This window comes from Pan paniscus, chromosome 7 (genome assembly GCF_029289425.2).
Source record: "Pan paniscus chromosome 7, NHGRI_mPanPan1-v2.0_pri, whole genome shotgun sequence".
In the NCBI taxonomy this organism is placed as follows: domain Eukaryota; kingdom Metazoa; phylum Chordata; class Mammalia; order Primates; family Hominidae; genus Pan; species Pan paniscus.
The window spans coordinates 72320782-72330531 of NC_073256.2; positions in this window are offsets into that span (position 1 = coordinate 72320782).

A 9750-nucleotide genomic window follows, 5' to 3' on the forward strand; every position below is an offset into this window, starting at 1 on the left:
CTGGAAGCTTCCAACTATAGCAGAAGTTGAGGTAGGAGCTTTCATGGTAGGCACGTAGCAAAGCAGGAGCAAGACAGAAGGGGGGAGGTGACACACGCTTTTATATGACCAGATCTCGCAAGAACTTGCTCACTATCATGAGGACAGCAATAAGGGGATGGTGCTAAACCATTTAGGAGAAATCCACCCCCTTGATATAATCACCTCCCAGCAGGCCCCACCTCCAACACTGGAGATTACATTTCAACGTGAGATTTGGGTCGGGACACACATCCAAACTATATCACTCACCTTATTAAAAATTGTTAAAAACTCACACATTTAAAGGAAATTAAAAATGAGAGTGGGAAAATGTTTTCATTTATTCAGCAAATGTTTATTGAGTTCTTGTTACATGCCAGTGTGCCAGGCGTATTTCCAGGTAGGATCTGAGTATATAATGGAGAATAAGACAGAGAAAAAAAAATACCTCATGAAGCCTGCATTCCCACAAGGATGGTAAGTTCTAATAACAAAACTACACAGGGAAGTAAGAAGATATGCTGTGTGATTGTTTTTGGGAGAATTGTAATTTTCCATAGGGTGGCCAAGGAAGTGATATTTGAGGAGTGACCTAAGGTTGGTAAGGAGTAGGTTCAGTGTGCATCTGGAGGAGGTGATGCAACCCAGAAGGAAAAGCAAGCCTCAGGTCCTGTGGCAGAAGCGGGTCTGGCCATTTGAAGGCTTTTGCAAAGAAGCGACATGATCTGACTGACCTTTTACGGAGATCAATTTGGCTGCTGCTTCAGAATAGACTGAGTAGGGGGCCAAGAAAAGAACAGGAAAATCAATTTATTGAGAAAGATTATTACTACTGGGAAATAAATAGATCTTATTTATATAAAACAAGAAATCTATAATTCACTCACTTCCTTTATGTGAGGTAGGAATTAGGGATCACACTCCTGGAAAAGAAAGAAGGCATTGACTCAATCAGTTCTCCTTGCAAACAGAGTAATGGCAGACCTCCTGGCCACAAAGCAAAGTAGTTTGTGCTAGCAGAACTGTCGTCATCTCTGGAGTGCTTTCACCAGGATATATCTGGTTTCTAGCATTGCTTGTGGTAAACAAACCTGCATTTGTAGATTTACGAGGCATAGCCTCCCTGGAATATGTTATGCATGCTACTTTTCATGATCAAGATCCTCCCATCTGTGAAAATCCGGTTACTGCAGACCTCACTTAAAACCTCATCTGCTACACTGGGCTAGAGTGCTTCTGAGGAGAGAAGGAAGGATCAGGCAATCCCAAGTAATCATGAGATGAAACAGAGAGAGAGAGAGACACTGATACTGAATCTCTCTCTCTGTTTCATCTCATGAGTACTTGTAATCTTTATATTATTATTATTAGTGTAGCTTGATACTGAATAACACCTTTGATTTGGTGGCCTGATTTGATAAACCAGTCCTTGGTGTTACTTAAGCAATAATCCAGGTGAGAGATGATGGTCGCTTGAACCAGGGTAGTGGCAGAAAAGATGGTGAAAAGTGGTAGGATTTTGGATCTAGTCAAAGGTAGAACTAACGGAATTTCATTAGGAATTGAATGAGGAATATAACAGAAGGTAAATAAGCAAGGGTGATTCCAAGGTGCTTGGCCTGGGCACTAAGAATAATTTACTTATTATCACACATGGAGGAAACAATAGGAGGGCATATTTGGGATAAAGGAATTAAGAGGTTAATATTGGACATATTAAGTTTGAGCTGCTCAAAATGTGGCTAAGTGGAGCTGTGTAAACAGTTGGTTAAGGGGGTCAGGAATTCAAGGTAGAGCTTCTGGATAGCCATATAAATTATAGAGCCTCGGCATATAATGATATTTAAAATATGGGATTAGAATGAGGTTGCATGACCACAGAAAGAAAACAGAAGAGGTTCAAGGAGCAAGCCCTAGGACACTCAGTGTTGAGGGGTCAGAGAGATAACGTGAGGCCAAGAAAACACTAAGAAGTGGCAGTCAGTGCTGTAGCAGTCAAACGTAGTCTCAAATGGTCTTAGGTCAGATAAGGGGAGTGCTGAGAATTCACCATTAGTCATCTCAACCAGAGTTGTCAGCTTAAAGTGGTGGGGGTGACAGCCTGGTGGGAGTGAGGTCAAAAGAATACAGGAGGCCATAAATCAGAGACAGCAAATATAGGTCACTCTTTTGAAGACTGTTGCTGTTTAAGGAAGGAGAGAAATGGAATATCAGCAGGGGAGTGAAACAGGACCAAAAGGATTCTCTTTTGAACTTGGGATAAATAATAGCATATTTATAGTGTGATTTAAAAAAAAAGGACTGGAGAGGAGAACTGCTGATGCAGCAGAAAGAAGGAGAATTACCAGAGTCATGTCAGTGAGCAGGGGCAGGGGCACTGTGCAGCAGGAGAGAATTCCGGCCTGTGAGCACGAAAGCAGGAGGTTGGGATGCTTGGGAAGACTCTTTCTCAGTGGGGCAAGGAGCAGAAGTCATTAGCAGAGAGTGACACTCGTCTTGCAAGAGGAAAAGAGTGAAAAGAATGGATGCAAAAAGAGTCAGGCAGCCATGAGGCAGCCACAGTGGTGAGTGGTCGTGAGTTGAAAGTGATCTGGTGCAAGGTTGTGTTTTTTTTCTCCAGCCACATCCAGTGGCAGGGTGGGAGCATAGAGGAGGTGGATGGTGGCTTAGCTCACGGAATGTGACTTGGGGAGAGGCATGGGGGTTGAGTGTGTGCTAGGAAGTGATTTCATTGCTTGATAGTGGATGGAATTTAAGGTAGGTAAGGAGGGAAATACGGACTCGACTTTACACTTTCCGATTTTGGAATCTTGTGTCTTCTGTGCACTTCCAGGATCTCATCAGTTATAAAATACTCAGAGCTGTTTGCCTTTCATGTGTGTTTCACAGGACAAATAGTTGATAGGGTCCTCAGATTTCCTCAGGCCTTCCCCACAAGGCTGGACATGATGGCTGCTAAGACATCAGAGAAACATAGGAATCTGTCCTATGTGAGGTTAGTTCAAGGGCAGGAGACCTCATGGCCTCTTATTGTAGGTGATTCATTCTATGCAGGGAAACAGAGTTATCTCTTTCTATTCATACAACTTCTGCTACCTCTTGCTTAAACAAGAATCTTTTTTCCCCCTTTTGGCTTTTAATTTTTTTTCTTTAACCATGAATAATGCTTTATTCACACCTTGTAAGGGATTATACAGAGAATGACACGTTTAACTGCTCCTTAAAATGAATTACAATTTTATTTTTAAGAATTTTGTCCCTTTTTAAAGAACAGAGGCCTCGGAATTGTCACTGGAATTAGCATTTATTATGACAAAGCAATGTGGACTGTGATTGTCACTTAGCATTTGAAGATTAGATGATAAAATAATAGAATAAAATTTCCAAGTTGGAAAAAGCTAGTGTGTCTACATTACTACATGTCTTTCAAACTTGTTTTATGTAGCCAATGAGGCAAATTTCAAGTGTTAGCTGGCAGGCCTGTTTGTAAACGTAGAAAAATATGTCATTCATGGAGATTCTAAAACAAAATGAAACATATTCTTAATTTCTTTGTAATCAAACATATTTAATGAGAAGTCAACAAGCCTAATCTTTCTAGAATGCTTACATGAATGCTATTTTGAGTTCACTAATATTTGTTTTATTAAGGGGAGAAGGTTTAATGCTGATGTTGAACAATGCTTTCGAGGAATCTCTAATGTAGGACTCATGATGCCAGTTGCTGAGTGATTATTTGAAGTAAATGATTTCCATTGTATTCAAACCCACCAGCTTTTTTGAATTTATTAATGAATGTTGATGAGTTAACTGATGACAGAGGCTTATAGACACAATTTATTAATTTGCACAACCACATTTAATGTGCCCCTATTGTGAATCAGGCACTGCACTGCATATGGAATATACAACCATGAACAAGCTTTGGCCTTCACCCTTGAATTTGGGAGACAGATATACAAACCTTGAATTACAAAACAGTGTAATAAATGCCATTAGATACATTTGAAAAATGATATTGGAAGAATTAAGATGGTAATAAAATGCATCCTGGAAAGGTGGTCTAATATTAACAGAATATGAAACATAAATTATTTTTGTATAATTACTTTTTTTTTTCAATTCAGCAAAGCATTTAGAGGACATATGGTGACAGCCCTTTGGAGGAAATGGGGCCTTGCAAATACAATTACAATGACAGTAATATCTTCTGGGAGATGATATACATATGTGATGAACAATGTAGTACAATTTACTAACATAATGCTGAAATAAAAAAGAGTTCAAGTAGAAGAATAATAAGTATGGGTGGTATACTCAGGAACTAGTAGGAAAACCAGGCTCTGGATTTAGGAAGGATGCTATTTAAAGGAGGTGAGAGGGAGGAGCCAAGATGGCCGAATAGGAACAGCTCCGGTCTACAGCTCCCAGCGTGAGCGACACAGAAGACCGGTGATTTCTGCATTTCCATCTGAGGTACCGGGTTCATCTCACTAGGGAGTGCCAGACAGTGGGCGCAGGCCGGTGGGTGCGCGTGCCGTGCGCGAGCCGAAGCAGGGCGAGGCACTGCCTCACCTGGGAAGCGCAACGGGTCAGGGAGTTCCCTTTCCGAGTCAAAGAAAGGGGTGACGGACGCACCTGGAAAACTCGGGTCACTCCCACCCGAATATTGCGCGTTTCAGACCGGCTTAAAAAACGGCGCACCACGAGACTATATCCCACACCTGGCTCGGAGGGTCCTACGCCCTCGGAATCTCGCTGATTGCTAGCACAGCAGTCTGAGATCAAACTGCAAGGCGGCAGCGAGGCTGGGGGAGGGGCGCCCGCCATTGCCCAGGCTTGCTTAGGTAAACAAAGCAGCCAGGAAGCTCGAACTGGGTGGAGCCCACCACAGCTCAAGGAGGCCTGCCTGCCTCTGTAGGCTCCACCTCTGGGGGCAGGGCACAGACAAACAAAAAGACAGCAGTAACCTCTGCAGACTTAAATGTCCCTGTCTGACAGCTTTGAAGAGAGCAGTGGTTCTCCCAGCACGCAGCTGGAGATCTGAGAACGGGCAGACTGCCTCCTCAAGTGGGTCCCTAACCCCTGACCCCCGAGCAGCCTAACTGGGAGGCACCCCCCAGCAGGGGCACACTGACACCTCACACGGCAGGGTATTCCAACAGACCTGCAGCTGAGGGTCCTGTCTGTTAGAAGGAAAACTAACAAACAGAAAGGACATCCACACCGAAAACCCGTCTGTACATCACCATCATCAAAGACCAAAAGTAGATAAAACCACAAAGATGGGGAGAAAACAGAACAGAAAAACAGGAAACTCTAAAATGCAGAGCGCCTCTCCTCCTCCAAAGGAACGCAGTTCCTCACCAGCAACGGAACAAAGCTGGATGGAGAATGATTTTGACGAGCTGAGAGAAGAAGGCTTCAGACGATCAAATTACTCTGAGCTACGGGAGGACATTCAAACCAAAGGCAAAGAAGTTGAAAACTTTGAAAAAAATTTAGAAGAATGTATAACTAGAATAACCAATACAGAGAAGTGCTTAAAGGAGCTGATGGAGCTGAAAACCAAGGCTCGAGAACTACGTGAAGAATGCAGAAGCCTCAGGAGCCGATGCGATCAACTGGAAGAAAGGGTATCAGCAATGGAAGATGAAATGAATGAAACGAAGCCAGAAGGGAAGTCTAGAGAAAAAAGAATAAAAAGAAATGAGCAAAGCCTCCAAGAAATATGGGACTATGTGAAAAGACCAAATCTACGTCTGATTGGTGTACCTGAAAGTGATGCGGAGAATGAAACCAAGTTGGAAAACACTCTGCAGGATATTATCCAGGAGAACTTCCCCAATCTAGCAAGGCAGGCCAACGTTCAGATTCAGGAAATACAGAGAACGCCACAAAGATACTCCTCGAGAAGAGCAACTCCAAGGCACATAATTGTCAGATTCACCAAAGTTGAAATGAAGGAAAAAATGTTAAGGGCAGCCAGACAGAAAGGTCGGGTTACCCTCAAAGGGAAGCCCATCAGACTAACAGCGGATCTCTCGGCAGAAACCCTACAAGCCAGAAGAGAGTGGGGGCCAATATTCAACATTCTTAAAGAAAAGAATTTTCAACCCAGAATTTCATATCCAGCCAAACTAAGCTTCATAAGTGAAGGAGAAATAAAATACTTTACAGACAAGCAAATGCTGACCGATTTTGTCACCACCAGGCCTGCCCTAAAAGAGCTCCTGAAGGAAGCGCTAAATATGGAAAGGACCAACCGGTACCAGCCGCTGCAAAATCATGCCAAAATGTAAAGACCATCAAGACTAGGAAGAAACTGCATCAACTAACGAGCAAAATCACCAGCTAACATCATAATGACAGGATCAAATTCACACATAACAATATTAACTTTAAATGTAAATGGACTAAATTCTCCAATTAAAAGACACAGACTGGCAAGTTGGATAAAGAGTCAAGACCCATCAGTGTGCTGTATTCAGGAAACCCATCTCACGTGCAGAGACACACATAGGCTCAAAATAAAAGGATGGAGGAAGATCTACCAAGCAAATGGAAAACAAAAAAAGGCAGGGGTTGCAATCCTAGTCTCTGATAAAACAGACTTTAAACCAACAAAGATCAAAAGAGACAAAGAAGGCCATTACATAATGGTAAAGGGATCAATTCAACAAGAGGAGCTAACTATCCTAAATATTTATGCACCCAATACAGGAGCACCCAGATTCATAAAGCAAGTCCTGAGTGACCTACAAAGAGACTTAGACTCCCACACATTAATAATGGGAGACTTTAACACCCCACTGTCAACATTAGACAGATCAACGAGACAGAAAGTCAACAAGGATACCCAGGAATTGAACTCAGCTCTGCACCAAGCGGACCTAATAGACATCTACAGAACTCTCCACCCCAAATCAACAGAATATACATTTTTTTCAGCACCACACCACACCTATTCCAAAATTGACCACATAGTTGGAAGTAAAGCTCTCCTCAGCAAATGTAAAAGAACAGAAATTATAACAAACTATCTCTCAGACCACAGTGAAATCAAACTAGAACTCAGGATTAAGAATCTCACTCAAAGCCGCTCAACTACATGGAAACTGAACAACCTGCTCCTGAATGACTGCTGGGTACATAACGAAATGAAGGCAGAAATAAAGATGTTCTTTGAAACCAACGAGAACAAAGACACAACATACCAGAATCTCTGGGACGCATTCAAAGCAGTGTGCAGAGGGAAATTTATAGCACTAAATGCCCACAAGAGAAAGCAGGAAAGATCCAAAATTGACACCCTAACATCACAATTAAAAGAACTAGAAAAGCAAGAGCAAACACATTCAAAAGCTAGCAGAAGGCAAGAAATAACTAAAATCAGAGCAGAACTGAAGGAAATAGAGACACAAAAAACCCTTCAAAAAATTAATGAATCCAGGAGCTGGTTTTTTGAAAGGATCAACAAAATTGATAGACCGCTAGCAAGACTAATAAAGAAAAAAAGAGAGAAGAATCAAATAGACGCAATAAAAAATGATAAAGGGGATATCACCACCGATCCCACAGAAATACAAACTACCATCAGAGAATACTACAAACACCTCTACGCAAATAAACTAGAAAATCTAGAAGAAATGGATACATTCCTCGACACATACACTCTCCCAAGACTAAACCAGGAAGAAGTTGAATCTCTGAATAGACCAATAACAGGAGCTGAAATTGTGGCAATAATCAATAGTTTACCAACCAAAAAGAGTCCAGGACCAGATGGATTCACAGCCGAATTCTACCAGAGGTACAAGGAGGAACTGGTACCATTCCTTCTGAAACTATTCCAATCAATAGAAAAAGAGGGAATCCTCCCTAACTCATTTTATGAGGCCAGCATCATTCTGATACCAAAGCCTGGCAGAGATACAACCAAAAAAGAGAATTTTAGACCAATATCCTTGATGAACATTGATGCAAAAATCCTCAATAAAATACTGGCAAACCGAATCCAGCAGCACATCAAAAAGCTTATCCACCATGATCAAGTGGGCTTCATCCCTGGGATGCAAGGCTGGTTCCACATATGCAAATCAATAAATGTAATCCAGCATATAAACAGAGCCAAAGACAAAAACCACATGATTATCTCAATAGATGCAGAAAAAGCCTTTGACAAAATTCAACAACCCTTCATGCTAAAAACTCTCAATAAATTAGGTATTGATGGGACATATTTCAAAATAATAAGAGCTATCTATGACAAACCCACAGCCAATATCATACTGAATGGGCAAAAACTGGAAGCATTCCCTTTGAAAACTGGCACAAGACAGGGATGCCCTCTCTCACCGCTCCTATTCAACATAGTGTTGGAAGTTCTGGCCAGGGCAATCAGGCAGGAGAAGGAAATAAAGGGTATTCAATTAGGAAAAGAGGAAGTCAAATTGTCCCTATTTGCAGACGACATGATTGTTTATCTAGAAAACCCCATCGTCTCAGCCCAAAATCTCCTTAAGCTGATAAGCAACTTCAGCAAAGTCTCAGGATACAAAATCAATGTACAAAAATCACAAGCATTCTTATACACCAACAACAGACAAACAGAGAGCCAAATCATGAGTGAACTCCCATTCACAATTGCTTCAAAGAGAATAAAATACCTAGGAATCCAACTTACAAGGGATGTGAAGCACCTCTTCAAGGAGAACTACAAACCACTGCTCAAGGAAATAAAAGAGGATACAAACAAATGGAAGAACATTCCTTGCTCATGGGTAGGAAGAATCAATATCGTGAAAATGGCCATACTGCCCAAGGTAATTTACAGATTCAATGCCATCCCCATCAAGCTACCAATGACTTTCTTCACAGAATTGGAAAAAACTACTTCAAAGTTCATATGGAACCAAAAGAGAGCCCGCATCGCCAAGTCAATCCTAAGCCAAAAGAACAAAGCTGGAGGCATCACACTACCTGACTTCAAACTATACTACAAGGCTACAGTAACCAAAACAGCATGGTACTGGTACCAAAACAGAAATATAGATCAATGGAACAGAACAGAGCCCTCAGAAATAACGCCGCTTACCTACAACTATCTGATCTTTGACAAACCTGAGAAAAACAAGCAATGGGGAAAGGATTCCCTATTTAATAAATGGTGCTGGGAAAACTGGCTAGCCATATGTAGAAAGCTGAAACTGGATCCCTTCCTTACACCTTATACAAAAATCAATTCAAGATGGATTAAAGATTTAAACGTTAGACCTAAAACCATAAAAACCCTAGAAGAAAACCTAGGCATTACCATTCAGGACATAGGCGTGGGCAAGGACTTCATGTCCAAAACACCAAAAGCAATGGCAACAAAAGCCAAAATTGACAAATGGGATCTAATTAAACTAAAGAGCTTCTGCACAGCAAAAGAAACTACCATCAGAGCGAATAGGCAACCTACAACATGGGAGAAAATTTTCGCAACCTACTCATCTGACAAAGGGCTAATATCCAGAATCTACAGTGAACTCAAACAAATTTACAAGAAAAAAACAAACAACCCCATCAAAAAGTGGGCGAAGGACATGAACAGGCACTTCTCAAAAGAAGACATTTATGCAGCCAAAAAACACATGAAAAAATGCTCATCATCACTGGCCATCAGAGAAATGCAAATCAAAACCACTATGAGATATCATCTCACCCCAGTTAGAATGGCAATCA